Genomic DNA, 16,248 nt, shown 5'->3' on the forward strand with positions numbered 1-16,248 from the left:
TCGTGGTGGCAGAGGCGCCAGCAGAATTTAGAGGTGGTCGGCCAGATCGTGTGTAGTTTAAAGGGGGTGAAATACAGTCTATGTAAGAGTTTAATGTGCATTTCGGTGTGGTTAGTACATTTAGAAAGGGAGAAAGAAGAAAGATGAATAGATTCCCATTGTTTAAGAGTGAAAGTACGATGGAGATCGGCTTCCCACTTAATCTGAGCGGCAGATTTAGTTATGGCAATCGGAGGTGACAACAAATTATACCAGTCAGAAATGGCTCCACGAGATGAAAGTTTAGTTAATCTATTCAGGACACTGGTAGTGGGGAGTTGAAAGACGTTAGGGTCAGTGGCCATAGCATCTATCCAATGTTTAAGTTGGTAATAATAGAGCCAGGCTGAAGGGTCGAGGTTATATTTAGCTTGTAGATCAGGGAACGGCAATAGGGAGGTCGGGGAGAAGATATCAGTGAGGGATTCCAAACCTAAACGTCTCCAGTAGGAGAAATGGAGAAAACACTTTATCAAATGCAGAGAGAGAAATGTCTCTAGTGGGTACTGTAATGTCAAAGGAAGGTGTGAGTCTAGAGTCCCAAATTGTCAGGGCGTCGGTTATGGAAGAGGGCGACAATGGATAGCGGGGACGGAGTTGTCGGGGTAGCCACAAGAGATCGGTAAGGGGGAAGTCCCGGAATAGGGCACGTTCTAGATCCACCCATGGTTTAGAGTGGGGAGGGAGAGACAGATCGGACAATAGGGAGAGCATAGACGCTTCATGGTACCTGAGTAAGTCAGGGAGTGTGAGGCCTCCCTGTGACTAAGAGCGAATCATACATGTGTAGGCCAATCGAGGAGGTTTACATTTCCAAACGTACAATAACATCAACCTTCGCATCTGGGTTAACAGTTTACGAGGAACTGCATAGGGGATGGCACGGAATAAATACATGAGTTTTGGTAACAACATCATCTTAAATGCCGCCAAGCGGCCCAGCCAGGAGACCTCGGCGCCCATCCAAGTAAAAGTCAGTGAGGTTAGGTGAGCCAGTAGAGGCACATAATTGAGAGAGTGGACATTTTGAAAATGAGAGGGAATGGAGATTCCCAGGTAAGTTAAGGAGGAGTCTTTCCACATATGGAAAGCGCACCTTGAGAGATTGTAAAACAGAGGTTGGAATGTTAATAGGGAGGGCATCCGATTTCGCAGTGTTCAATTTATAATATGAAGCAGCACTAAAGCGCCCCAGAATATCATGTAGGACGGGCAGCGAGGTACCCGGGTCAGAAACAAACAGTAAAACATCATCTGCGAAAAGGCAGAGCTTATGGGAAGTATCACATACAGTAAGACCGGGAAATTCTGGAGAGAGTCGAATCATTTGGGCAAGGGGTTCAATAGCTAACACGAATATCAGCGGGGAAAGGGGGCACCCCTGCCTGGTACCATTGGAGATATGAAATGGGGAGGAAAGGAAACCAATACTAAATATTCTAGCAGAAGGGCCATCGTAAAGAGCTAAGATAGAGCAGAGGATGTCCCCACGGAGACCAAACCTGGATAACACCTGGCGTATATATAACTCCAATGGAGGCGATCAAACGCCTTTTCGGCGTCGAGAGCGAGTAGGATAAATGGTGAATTAGTACGGGAAGACCATTCAACTAGATCGAGGACTCTCTGGGTGTTGTCGGGGGCCTGACGGCCAAGGACAAAACCTACTTGGTCTGGGTGGATGAGACTCGGGAGTAACGGATTCAAGCGATTGGCTATTAACTTAGCATAAATTTTGAGATCGGTGTTAAGGAGAGCAATAGGTCGGTAATTCTTGCAGTCAGAGGGGTCTTTACCCGGTTTCGGGAAAGTTACGATTTGGGCTTCAACCATTTCCGCCGGGAAGGATCCTGTATTGGAGGCCTGGGAGTAGAGCTGCAGAAGGAGAGGGGAGAGTACCGCACTGAACGTGGAGTAAAAGGAGTTAATAAAGCCATCAGGGCCGGGGGCTTTGTCTTTTGCCAATTGACGAATTACGAGTTGTATCTCTTCCAGAGACCAAGGGGCATTCAGGGATGTCAGGGCGTCTTCATCCAAGGAGGGGAGATAAAGGCCATCCAAAAAGGCAGAGATAGAAGCTGTAGAGGGCTAAGGTATAGTAGAATCCTCACGCAGGTTATATAATTTGGCATAAAATTTGGAAAATAAATTAGCAATATCAAGGGGATTAAGGCACGGTTTACCTGAAGGGGCGATGAGGCATTTGATATGATTACGGACCTGGCGGCTATGAAGCTTGTGCGCTAACAAGCGGGTGGCCTTGTTTCCTGCTGTATAAAATTTGCTGCGGAAGCGAGCTAGGGCAGATTGCATACGAAGCATAAAAAGCTTCTGGAGTTGGACTCGCACCTCCTGAAGTTGTTTACGTAAAGCCCGAGTAGGACGGGTTTGATTCTGGGATTCCAAAAACCGTAAAGACATCTAAAATCAGCCTGCGTTTTCTTAGAACGAGCCTTGAGTTGAGCCCCTTTTTGGATAGACGTGCCACGGAGCACGGCTTTCAGAGCGCACCGATATGTGAAGACAGACAGAAGTATCCTCAGGGGCATTGGTCTGCATATACATTGGTAGAGTCAGTAAGGGGCTTCAGAGTCTCAGGGTTTGTCAATTGATATTCCGCAGGAGGGGGGGGGAGAGGTGCAAACCCAAATCCCAGGACCACAACACAGGGGCATAATCAGACCAAGTGATGAGAAGGATTTTAGTTTTATGAGTGTGTTGGAGAGTCTTCTTGTCCAGAAGAATAAGGTCGATCCTAGAATAACTGTTATGGACAGCAGAAAAAATAAGAATTTACTCACCGGTAATTCTATTTCTCGTAGTCCGTAGTGGATGCTGGGAACTTCGTAAGGACCATGGGGAATAGCGGGCTCCGAAGGAGGCTGGGCACTCTAGAAAGATCTTAGACTACCTGGTGTGCACTGGCTCCTCCCACTATGACCCTCCTCCAAGCCTCAGTTAGGACACCGTGCCCGGACGAGCGTACACAATAAGGAAGGATTTTGAATCCCGGGTAAGACTCATACCAGCCACACCAATCACACCGTATAACTCGTGATATGAAACCCAGTTAACAGTATGAAACAACTGAGCCTCTCAACAGATGGCACAACAATAACCCGATTTAGTTAACAATAACTATGTACAAGTATTGCAGATAAACCGCACTTGGGATGGGCGCCCAGCATCCACTACGGACTACGAGAAATAGAATTACCGGTGAGTAAATTCTTATTTTCTCTGACGTCCTAGTGGATGCTGGGAACTCCGTAAGGACCATGGGGATTATACCAAAGCTCCCAAACGGGCGGGAGAGTGCGGATGACTCTGCAACACCGAATGAGAGAACTCCAGGTCCTCCTCAGCCAGGGTATCAAATTTATAGAATTTTGCAAACGTGTTTGCCCCTGACCAAGTAGCAGCTCGGCAAAGTTGTAAAGCCGAGACCCCTCGGGCAGCTGCCCAAGATGAGCCCACCTTCCTTGTGGAATGGGCATTGACAGATTTTGGCTGTGGCAGGCCTGCCACAGAATGTGCAAGCTGAATTGTACTACAAATCCAACGAGCAATAGTCTGCGTAGAAGCAGGAGCACCCAGCTTGTTGGGTGCATATAGGATAAACAGCGAGTCAGATTTTCTGACTCCAGCCGTTCTGGAAACATATATTTTCAGGGCCCTGACCACGTCTAACAACTTGGAGTCCTCCAAGTCCCTAGTAGCCGCAGGCACCACAATAGGCTGGTTCAGGTGAAACGCTGACACCACCTTAGGGAGAAACTGGGGACGAGTCCTCAATTCTGCCCTATCCATATGGAAAATCAGATAAGGGCCTTTACATGATAAAGCCGCCAATTCTGATACTCGCCTGGCCGAAGCCAAGGCCAATAACATGACCACTTTCCAAGTGAGATATTACAGATCCATGGTCTTTAGTGGTCCCAAGGTGCCACAGGAGGCACAAACGGGGGCTGAATATGCAGCACTCCTTTTATAAATGTCTGAACTTCAGGTACTGAAGCTAGTTCTTTTTGAAAGAAAATCGACAGAGCCGAGATCTGTACCTTAATGGAACCTAATTTAAGGCCCATAGTCACTCCTGCTTGCAGGAAATGCAGAAATCGACCTAGTTGAAATTCCTCTGTTGGGGCCCTTTCGGCCTCACACCATGCAACATATTTCCGCCATATGCGGTGATAATGATTTGCTGTAACCTCTTTCCTGGCTTTAGTAAGCATAGGAATGACTTCCTCCGGAATGCCCTTTTCCTTCAGGATCCGGCGTTCAACCGCCATGCCGTCAAACGCAGCCGCGGTAAGTCTTGGAACAGACAGGGCCCCTGCTGCCGCAGGTCCTGTCTGAGTGGCAGAGGCCATGGGTCCTCTGATATAAATTCTTGAAGTTCTGGGTACTAAGCGCTTCTTGGCCAGTCCGGAACCACGAGTATCGTTCTTACTCCTCGCCTTCTTATTATTCTCAGTACCTTTGGTATGAGAGGCAGAGGGGAGAACACATAAACCGACTGGTACACCACGGTGTTACCAGAGCGTCCACAGCTATCGCCTGAGGGTCCCTTGACCTGGCGCAATATCTTTTATAGCTTTTTGTTGAGGCAGGACGCCATCATGTCCACCTGTGGCCTTTCCCAATGGTGTACAATCCTTTGGAAGACTTCTGGAGGAAGTCCCCACTCTCCCGGGTGGAGGTCGTGTCTGTTGAGAAGATCTGCTTCCCAGTTGTCCACTCCGGGAATGAACACTGCTGACAGTGCTAACACATGATTTTCCGCCTATCGGAGAATCCTTGTGGCTTCTGCCATCGCCATCCTGCTTCTTGTGCCGCCCTGTTGGTTTACATGGGCGACTGCCGTGATGTTGTCTGATTGGATCAGTACCGGCTGGTTTTGAAGCAGAGGCCTTGCCGGCCTCAGGGCATTGTAAATGGCCCTCAGGTCCAGAATATTTATGTGTAGGGAAATCACCTGACTTGACCAAAGTCCCTGGAAGTTTCTTCCCTGTGTGACTGCCCCCCAGCCTCAAAGGCTGGCATCCATGGTCACTAGGACCTAGTCCTGTATGCCGAACCTGCGGCCCTCTTGAAGATGGGCACTCTGCAGCCACCACAGTAGAGATACCCTGGTCCTTGGAGACAGGGTTATCAGCCTATGCATCGGAAGATGCGATCCGGACCACTTGTCCAACATGTCCCTCTGAAAAGTTCTTGTATGGAACCTGCCTAATGGGATTGCTTCGTAGGAAGCTACCATTTTTCCCAGGACTCGCGTGCAATGATGCACCGCTACCTGTTTTGGCTTCAGGAGGTCTCTGACTAGAGATGACAACTCCTTGGCTTTCTCCTCCGGGAGAAACACTATTTCTGGTTTATGTCCAGAACCATCCCCAGGAACAGTAGACGTGTCATAGGAACCAGCTGTGACTTTGGACTGTTTAGAATCCAACCGTGCTGTTGTAGCACTTTCCAAAATAGTGCTACCCCGACTACCAACTGCTCCTTGGACCTCGCCCTTATAAAGAGATTGTCCAATTACAGGATAATTAAAACTCCCTTTTTTCGAAGGAGTATCATCATTTCAGCCATTACCTTGATAAAACACCCTCGGTGCCATGTACAGTCCAAACGGCAGTGTCTGGACTTGGTAATGGTAATCCTGTACCACAAATCTGAGGTACTCCTGGCGAGGATGGTAAATGGGGACATGCAGGTAAGCATCCTTGATGTCCCGGGATACCATGTAATCCCCCTCGTCCAGGCTTGCAATAACCGCCCTGAGCGATTCCATCTTGAACTTGAATTTTTTTATGTATGTGTTCAAGGATTTTAAATATAAAATGGGTCACACCGAACCATGCGGTTTCGGTACCCCAAACCGTGTGGAATAGTAACCCCGTCCTTGTTGAAGTAGGGGCACCTTGAGTATTACCTGCTGGGAATACCGCTTATTAATTGCCTCTAGCACAGCCTCCCTGCCTGAGGGAGTTGTCAGCAAGGCATATTTTAGGAAACGGCTGGGGGGAGACATCTCGAATTCCAGCTTGTACCCCTGAAATACTACTTGAAAGAAACAGGGATCCACCTGTGAGCGAGCCCACTAATTGCTGAAATTTTTGAGACGGCCCCCCACCGTACCTGGCTACACCAGTGGAGCACCCGCGTCATGCTGTGGACTCACAGGAAGCGGGGGAAGAATTTTGATTCTGGGAACAGGCTGACTGGTGCAGCTTTTTCCCTCTTCCCTTGTCTCTGTACAGAAAGGAAGCGCCATTTGACCCGCTTGCTTTTCTAAAGCCGAAAGGACTGTACCTTTGTCTGTGAGGAAACCTGAGGTAAAAATATTTCTTCCCAGCAGTTGCTGTGGATACGAGGTCCCAGAGACCATCCCCAAATAATTCCTCACCCTTATAAGGCAGAATCTCTATGCGCTTTTTAAGTCAGCATCACCTGTCCAGTGACAGGTCTCTAATACCCTCCTGACAGAATGGACATTACATTCATTTTGGATGCCAGCCGGCAAAATATCCCTCTGTGCATCCCTCATATATAAGACGACGTCTTTAATATGTTCTCATATTAGCAAACTAGTATGCTTGACAGGGTCACCGACCACGCTGCAGCAGCACGATCTGCAAGTTTCAGTCTAGTACCTGAGTGTGTAAATACAGACTTCAGGATAGCCTCCTGCTTTTTATCAACAGGTACCTTCAAAGTGTCCGTTCCTAAAACGGCAGTGCCACCTTTTTTGACAACCGTGTGAGCGCCTTATCCACCCTAGGGGATATCTCCCAGCGTAACTTATCCTCCTGGCGGGAAAGGGTACGCCATCAGTAACTTTTTATAAATTACCAGTTTCTTAACGGGGGAACCCACGCTTTTCACACACTTCATTTATTCATCTGATGGGGGAACAAAACACTGCCTGTTTTTTCTCCCCAAACCTAAAACCCATTTTTAGAGGTGCTTGGGTTAATGTCAGAAATGTATAACACATTTTTTATTGCCGGGATCAAGTCACGGATGTTCCTAGTGGATTGTGTATATGTCTCAACCTTGTCGACACTGGAGTCAGACTCCATGTCGACATCTGTGTCTGCCATCTGAGAGAGCGGGCGTTTTTGAGCCCCTGATGGCCTTTGAGACGCCTGGGCAGGCGCGGGCTGAGAAGCCGGCTGTCCCACAGCTGTTACGTCATCCACCCTTTTATGTAAGGAGTTGACACTGTCGGTTAATACCTTTCACCTATCCATCCACTCTGGTGTCGGCCCCACAGGGGGCGACATCACATATATCGGCCTCTGTTCCGTCACCATATAAGCCTCCTCATTCAACATGTCGACACAGCCGTACCGACACACCGCAGACACACAGGGAATGCTCTAAACGAGGACAGGACCCACAAAAGCCCTTTGGGGGGACAGAGTGAGAGTATGCCAGCACACACCAGAGCGCTATATAATGCAGGGACTAACTGAGTTATGTCCCCTATAGCTGCTGTTTTTATATATAATGTATACTGCGCCTAAATTTAGTGCCCCCCCTCTCTTTTTTAACCCTTTTTTGTAGTGTAGACTGCAGGGGAGAGCTAGGGAGCTTCCTTCCAGCGGAGCTGTGAGGGAAAAATGGCGCCAGTGTGCTGAGGGAGATAGCTCCGCCCCTTTTCCGCGGCCTATTCTCCCGCTTTTTTATGGAATCTGGCAGGGGTATTTACCTCATATATAGCCCCTGGGGCTATATATTGAGGTATTTTTGCCAGCCAAGGTGTTTTTATTGCTGCCTCAGGGCGCCCCCCCCCCCCCCAGCGCCCTGCACCCTCAGTGACCGGAGTGTGAAGTGTGAGAGGAGCAATGGCGCACAGCTGCAGTGCTGTGCGCTACCTTGGTGAAGACTGATGTCTTCATGCCGCCGATTTTCCGGACCATCTTCTTGCTTCTGGCTCTGTAAGGGGGACGGCGGCGCGGCTCCGGGACCGAACATCAAGGCTGGGCCTGCGGTCGATCCCTCTGGAGCTAATGGTGTCCAGTAGCCTAAGAAGCCCAATCCGGCTGCAAGCAGGCGAGTTCGCTTCTTCTCCCCTTAGTCCCTCGCTGCAGTGAGCCTATTGCCAGCAGGTCTCACTGAAAATAAAAAACCTAAGTCTATTTCTTTCTAAGAGCTCAGGAGAGCCCCTAGTGTGCATCCAACCTCGGCCGGGCACGAAATCTGAGGCTTGGAGGAGGGTCATAGTGGGAGGAGCCAGTGCACACCAGGTAGTCTAAGATCTTTCTAGAGTGCCCAGCCTCCTTCGGAGCCCGCTATTCCCCATGGTCCTTACGGAGTTCCTAGCATCCACTAGGACGTCAGAGAAAAAGTATAATCTCTCTCTGTAGGCGAGAAGACGTGCCAGGCATCATACAGGTCGAACTCCGCAAGTAGTTTCTTAAAAGCAAGGGACGGGCCCACATCTCGAATAGAGGGACTAGGGCCTTGTGAGGAAGACCTATCCACTTTAGGATCGAGGACTAGATTAAAATCCCCTAGTAGTATAAGCGCCCACTGTCTAATCCTACATAATTCCTCAAGGAGTTCCCACAAAAATGGGATTTGACGGTGATAGGGTATGTTAACCTATTCAGGTCTGGTCTATAAACTCTCTGCAGTCATCAGTCAGAATTCTGTTTCTCTTGCAACCGGTTGGAGATCAGTGAATGAAAAAAGGACACAAGTTCATGTGTAACCTTAATCAAATCATAAAATGACCCGCTAGGGGACATCATAGCTTTATTATTTATAGCTTGAAAACAAAGGGTTTATGCTTGCCAATACATTTAGCCAATCAGAGTACACCATGTATGTCTTGAAAATACATCGATTGTCATACAATGTTAGAAGTGGCAACTAGGACAGCCTTGAAAATGGTTATTGTTTCGTTTATCAGTCTTTCGGACATAAACTCAAAAGATTTCTTTCTTTATTCTTCTCAATTAGCCTTGGATATATCTGGTGTTGCTTTGTCCGTCTTGGATACATTTCCAATACATTTAATGTTGCATTTGTCTTGTACAAGTCATGCCTTAAAACAAGATTATTCAGCAAATATAGTATTCTGACCAGCTCTGCACATTTTTCTTAAGGACATATCAACTCATTTTGTGATTAACAGTAAATATCTTAATAAATGCGAAAAAACGTGAATCAATATATATATTTGCTATACTGCGGAAGCTCCTACACCATCATTTCCCCTCTTTTTGATTCCACTTTTTCTCCCTATTCTACCTACACTACACTACACTACCTAGGCCTGAACTATTTCCTTTCAGTAAACCAGTCCCCTGGACTTGTAGTCCAAACCTTGGGGATTACCCCTAACAACAACCAAAGGATAAGCAACTTCATTCTTCTGGCTGGAGAGTCACTGTCAACTTCTTCGAGTGGGATGCATGTAATCAGGTATCACGACCTTTCACCTTAATTTAAGGTAGACATGGTTAGCAGCACTTGATATGGACCATCATATCTTGGTTCAAAGGTCTTTCTCACATGTCTCTTTAAATAGACCCAATCTCCTGGATTTAGCTTATGCGTAGCTGATCCTTCTGGGTCTGGAATGGAAGAAAACACTCGGCAATGGAGGCTAGTCAATGTTTTACAGACCTCCTGTACATAACCTGTAAAAATAACCATGACTATGTTGTAATTGTTGTGGATAATAACAACCTGTTCTTAGAGCTGACCCAAACAATATTTCATATGGAGTCAGTTTACTAGGTCTCATGGGTGTGGTCCTAATATTGAACAATACTATAGGTAGGCATTCTGGCCGTTCTTTTGGTTTCTGTCATTTTCTGTAGTTTTAGCTTAAGGTCAAAGTTCAGATGTCCCCCCTCCCACTCGCCTGGGGGCGGTAAGGCACGTGGAGGGCCTGCTGTACCCCCAAATCTTTCATTATATGCTGCATGACTTCTCCTGTGAAATGTGTACCTCTATCTGATTCTATAACCTCAGGTATCCCAAATCTACATACTACTTCTGCTATCAGTTTCTTTGCAGTGGTTTTTGCTGTGGCTTTGCTTACTGGCCAGGCTTCGGCCCAGTAACTAAACATGTCCGTTGTTACTAGTACATATTCATATGGACCGCTTCGTGGCCACTGTATATAGTCAATTTGTAGTCTTTCAAATGGGTAAGAGGCTTTGGGTATACTTCCTAGAGGTGTCTTGGTTCTTTGTCCTGGATTGCTGATTCCACAGATCCAGCATCCTGCTACAAAGTTTGTTGCAGCTTTATTGAAGCCAGGAGCTATCCAATGCTCTTGTACTCTATTCACCATGGCTTCCTTTGAATGATGTACTTGTCCATGAGCTACTTGTAACATAGGTGGAAATAGAGCTGCTGGTAGAGTATGTGCTTGTACCTTGATTATACCAATCCTTTTAGGTAGTTCCAATGTTCTGAAGAGTTCCATAATCAAACTGGCATGTTTGATAGGTTTTCCGTTTGCACCTTTGAAGTCCCTACTTTTCCAAATAACAGCGTAATCCTGGGACTAGATATTAGCTGTCATGTTTTCAGCATGTATGCAGGCTCTGGTCATTGCTATGAGTTCTGCTTCTTGTGCTGTCATTCTTGGTAGCAATGGTCCAGAGTCTATGACTTAAGTTTCAGTTGTTACTGCATATCCTGTCCTTGGGGATCCATTATCATAATATCTTGATCCATCGACGAACAGGTTCATGTCTGGATTGTCCAGTGGTGTATCTTGGACATTAGGAAGAGGTAAAGTCTCTAATTCCATGAGGGCTAGGCAATCACTTCATATTTGGTAAGTCTGGCTGCAGAAAGATGCTTGCTTTTTTCTTGACTTAGTATTTCTGTTACAGCGTGCGGTACTTGTATACACAGTGGATGATCAAGCACAATGATGTCTGTCACCTTTTCCTTCAGTATTGCTGCTGCTGCCATTGCTCGGACACAGGATGGTGCTCCTCTGATAATCGGATCCAACTGGGCTGAATAGTATGCCACTGGTCTTTGTTTTGGTCCGTATTTCTGGGTGAGCACCCCTAAAGAATGCCCTCTGTTTTCATGGCAGAATAGGTTAAAAGGCTTTTTTGTAATCAGGCAATCCCAATGCTGGGGCTGTTATTATGGCTTGCTTTAGTTTTCTTACTGCTTCTTCAATGGTGTCCCTGTTTTCTGATGGACGCCTCCTTTTTTTTTTGTTAATTCATATAGGGGATGCATCAGTAATGAGGCTGAGGGTATCCATTCTCTGCAATAACCAATAAGGCCCAGAAAAGCTCTGATTTCATTTAATGTTCTTGGGGTTTTTGCTTGAGTTATTGCTTTTGTTCTTTCATCAGTAAGATGCCTTGTTCCTTGGGATATGCAGTGTCCTAAAAATATAACTCTTTTCTGTACTAGCTGTAGTTTGGCTTTTGACATGAGTAGTGATGCTGTTTCCTTTTTGCACTTTTCTTCTGTCTGTGCAGCAATAAGCAGATCATCGACATATTGAACTAACTGGGTGTCTGTAAAGTACGGTCTCCATTTCTGCAGGATTAATGCCATTGCCTCTGAGAAATCTGATGGACTGGTTGCTCCCCCTTGGGGTAATCGTGTCCAACAATATTGTTTACCTTCGTGAGTGAATGTTAGAAACTTCTGGCTTTCCCATTCATCAGTAGATAATCTGTTTTTCCCTCCTTTTGAATCTTGAGATTCAACACCTTTATTGATTAATGCTAGAAAAGGGTTGCTGAGTTGAGGGTAATACATCGTCTGATGGTTACTTGTCGCACTTTGGCAGTGCTACTTCATACATGGTCAGCCTTGCCACTGACAGGTGTTTGGTTCTTGCTTGTTGAAGCTTCTCTGTACCTGCATGTGGACCCTGGATGATAAGTTCATGATTCAGCACTATGCCTGTGCTCTTGTCCTCTTCTAGGACTTCTGATTCATCACTGTGTCTGTGCTCTTATACTCTTCTAGGACTGTTGCTGTTATCACTGCTCTGATGCCGGTAGGTGCTCTTTGATTACCGCTGTCAAGCTTGCTTGAGTTGTAGGCCACTGGTCTTCACCTCAGTCCATGATTTTGCATAAGGACTTCTATGTATGGCCTCATTCTTTAATAGTCAGGTAGTTCTAGGGCTTGAGATGAGGCAACTGCTGTTTCCAACTGTTCAATAGCCTAATTCATCTGTTGCTGTATGTAGGATGCGGACCCTCCTCCCTTTCAGTGTTGTCATACAATGCTTGCATGTAGACTGGTGCTAGAGGTATCCGTGTTCTGTAGTGTCCTACTAGGCCCAGGAATGATCATCTGACTTGCTTGACACTAGTTGGCATCTTAGCTTGCAGTCTGAATCTTTTCCTTCTCACTTTTGTTAGATGTCGGGTACCTTGGGTGTCCTAGAAAGATTAACTCTCGCTTGACTAGCTGCAATTTCTCCTTCTGAGGCTCTGCAGTCTTGTTCTTCCAGAAACTTCACTAAGGACACTGCCCCTTCTTGGTACTTCTTTTAGTGGTGGTGGTAATCAACAGTTCATTCACATCCTGTATTTAGCTGTGTATTTTGTGGATAAATCACTTGGTGATATAGCCCCTCCACAAAGCTATCCTGGTCCAGTAGTATTGCTTCCTTTCTTCTACAACTGGTACTGCGGGAATGAGCCAATACTGAACTTCTGTTTTAACTTGCTTCCAAATGGCTTTTTGTTCTTTCCTTTGATAAGTTGCTGGAAAGTTAAACTTCTTCTTGTATTCTCCTTGGATAAGCTTTAGTACATTGTGCTTCAGCAAAGTCACTGGACATGTACTCCAAGGTCAAGAACTGGGCTGGTATTGGTGACTGTATTTCTTTCATCTCCTGTCCTTTTAAGAATTTCTGATATCATCAGTTCTTGTGGTATCTCCCTCTGCTGTCTTCTGCGTGTGCTGGCTCCAGTATTCATTAGGCACAAACGTATTTCTCCAGTGGGCAAGGTGACTGTAATCATACCTTCTGCTGTTTCTTCTGGAGACATTATGTTCACTGGGGAGTACCTGAAGAAGCTTGTACTTCATATTGGCAGAAGAAGCATCATTCATTTGTCTTCTGGAACTTTTTCTGTCTTGTTCCTTATTATTTGCTTTAAACCCCGGAGCTTCTGTTGCTTTAAATCATGGCATTATCTCTGTAATCTTGCCAGGTAGTACTGACCACTTGTCAGATGTCTTTCTTTGTCCTTCTTAAAGCAGACTTCCTTTAGTCTCCAAACTTTCATGCGGCCTTCATATTGTTTCTCAACTTTTCTTTTTCCAATCACCTCTCTTTATGATTCATTCATTATTCTTCATACTTTGTCCTTTCTTTACTTGCATATTCTTTCTCACTGCTGCATGCATGTCATCTTCTTAGTCCAAGTCCACCCAGGCTGGTGTTTAACATAATGATGTTTATGCTGGGAGTTGTTGTTCCTCTTTGTCTTACTTTTCCTGTGAGAGATAGTCTTGTATAGCAGCTTGTATTTCAGGTTACATCTTTGCTTTCTTGCAGGGGTAGGGCTTAACCTCCCTATCCAGTCGTTGCAATGGCTTGATCTGTAAGTAAACGTAGAGGAATCTGGTTGTGCATAAAAACAGCTCTTGAAACCCTTGGGTCTCCTGTGGGTAAAGTCACTTTTATCGAACTGCCAGTGGTGACTGAGTACACTGTTGCCGACACAGGAGTTGCACACCTTCATATTCTATCATCTTGTGTGTCGTATAGTGACTTTATCATAGTAAGTTCTGATGGACTCAGTCTTTTCCTGTTTCAAGTCTGGGGCTGCTGGTGCTCTGAGTGTCTGTGCATGACACCATCTCTTAAGTCTTGTCATGTACATCTTTCCATTTTCAAACGTTGTTCTATTTTCCTCTGTCGGAACGTCCGTTATGGCTGGGCAATCATCTACTGCATCTGCTTTTAACATGGTGCTTACTGTTTGGGCAGTTGCTGGTCCTAGTATAGCCTCACACAACTGGTGGTAGTCGACCCATGCCGGTGTCCATATAGTTTGAATTCTTTCCATATAGGCATAAACTGCTTTTGGGTTTTTTCTAGGATCTGGGGACTCTGCAACTATATTTGCGAGACCATTGCCATACCATGGTTTGTGGTGTTGGCTCTGTACGATGTATGGTTCGTTCATCCTGGCTGCATTATCTGGGTTGCGTATTCTCTGTACTTGTGCTGGATACAGAGAAACAGGCAATGATGACCGTCTTTCAGTATTTCTAGTCGCATAGATATCTTGGCATGGTGGTTCATGGTGTGAAATCCAGTTTCCACAATTTGGGCAATGTTCATATCCTTCTGGAACGCAAAACTGACATACCGGACACAATCTTTCTGGAAAATATGTCAGTTTATTCTGTACATTATGCACCTGGGCATGAAAAGCTGTAGAGGCTGTGTCTTGACCCCTTGCTTCTCCTCTTCACCTGATTTGCACCCTTTCGCCTATAGTTCCTGATTGTGGACAATTGTTTACTGGACTCATAGCTTGATTCCAGGTGTCCACCACTCGTTTAAACATGAGGGGAACTTTAGCTGCCCAGTTTCTTTGGTTGGTCTTGTTGGGGTTTCTTGTGATAAAGTATCAGGACACTGGGGCATACTCTGTGTACATAGCTCAGGTAAATCATTCGGATTTTCAACCACAGATCCTTTCAAGATAGGGCTGATTATTCGTCACTCTTTTCCTGGCTCATCTTTTTTCCAATTTTACTGTTAGTGAGCTTGCAGATGATTTAATTCTGTTCATACTATGGGTACCTTGGTGTGCATGCATGTCTGGGTATAGGGGTGGGGCATAGTGTGCAGGTGCTGTTTCTGAAATTACAGGCAGTGAGTTTAACGCTGGTTGTGGTGCTATTGAGTACTCTGGTACAATGGGGAAATCATTTTCCTCATCTCTTCTTCTATTCTCTGCTCCTAATTCTTTTGCTACAGTGATCCAGATGGATGCTTGATCTCTACTATTATGCTTAATAATCCAACTCTTGTTACAGGAGGCAAATTTTTTCCATTTCTCTAAGTCTAGTGTCCCTTCTGACGGAAAACCTGCTCTTTTGAAAATTTTACTTATTCCTTTCAAAGCTTTCCTGCCCTCCCTGTTACTAACAATATCCACGGGTTTGTCGGGCCCTGACATCTTTACAGACCGCGCTCCCATGCCTGGGTGAACGTGCGCGGAACCCCTCCTGATGTGGTATTTTAGTAACTCCTTATGAGGGACTTAAAATCTCCTTTTAAAGCTTTTCTTACCCTCCCTGTTACTAACAATATCCACGGGTTTGAACCCATCCTGATGTGGTATTTTAGCAACCCCTTATGAGGGAATTAAAATCTCCTTGTGAGACGCTGACTCTGAAGAATCTCTTCTATCCTTGTACCTAAAAAGCTCCTTAAATCCGTCTGTGGACAAATGACTGGGGTTGTAGTGTTGTCCCTTCCTCCCTGTGTTGGTGGAAAATCTGTTAGTACTGCTCCCCAAGTGAGACCTGCATAATAGATTATTTCTTCTGGATCACTGAGATGCGTCCCTAATATTTATTGTTAAGTCACTCCAAGGGTCTATCCCTCTGCCTATATAGACTCCTGTTTGTACCTTGTGTTCTTGGTAAACTCCCCACTATTCTTGGAATACGTTCACCTTGTGTCTCTTTCAGACAGTAGCTGTTCTTTATTACAGACCCAATCCTACCCTTTAACTGTCTTGCATAGGGACATACAATATATACAGTACAATGTGTGCAGCAGAATCTAGTTACTGACACTGGTTTCATTATTCAGCAGACACCTGACTCCCCCCCACCTTTTCAAAAGCATATTGACAGAGTACATACAACAGTGCAAGGATACAAAAACAAGGATGACAGTAAATGCTATATCTGTTATCTGTGTGCACGGCAGCTGTTTGAGGCTGCACGGGCACATGGGTCTTAGACCTGGGATTATGTGGTTCCTAGGCCAATAGGTTATGATGTTAGATCAATCATTCTCAATGTAATGTTCCAACAATTCCCTTTTTTAAAATGATAACCTTTTGTACAATAAAATTCATCATAATTTTCCACATAACCAAATGAGACTTCAGTGCTTGTAATTGCCACCAATCTCGGTGCTACGGACCCTTTGTATTTTCTTAACACAACAACACAGGTACAAGATTTGCATACACCTCTTTGGTT

Source organism: Pseudophryne corroboree, chromosome 8, assembly GCF_028390025.1.
Source record: "Pseudophryne corroboree isolate aPseCor3 chromosome 8, aPseCor3.hap2, whole genome shotgun sequence".
NCBI classification, from domain to species: domain Eukaryota; kingdom Metazoa; phylum Chordata; class Amphibia; order Anura; family Myobatrachidae; genus Pseudophryne; species Pseudophryne corroboree.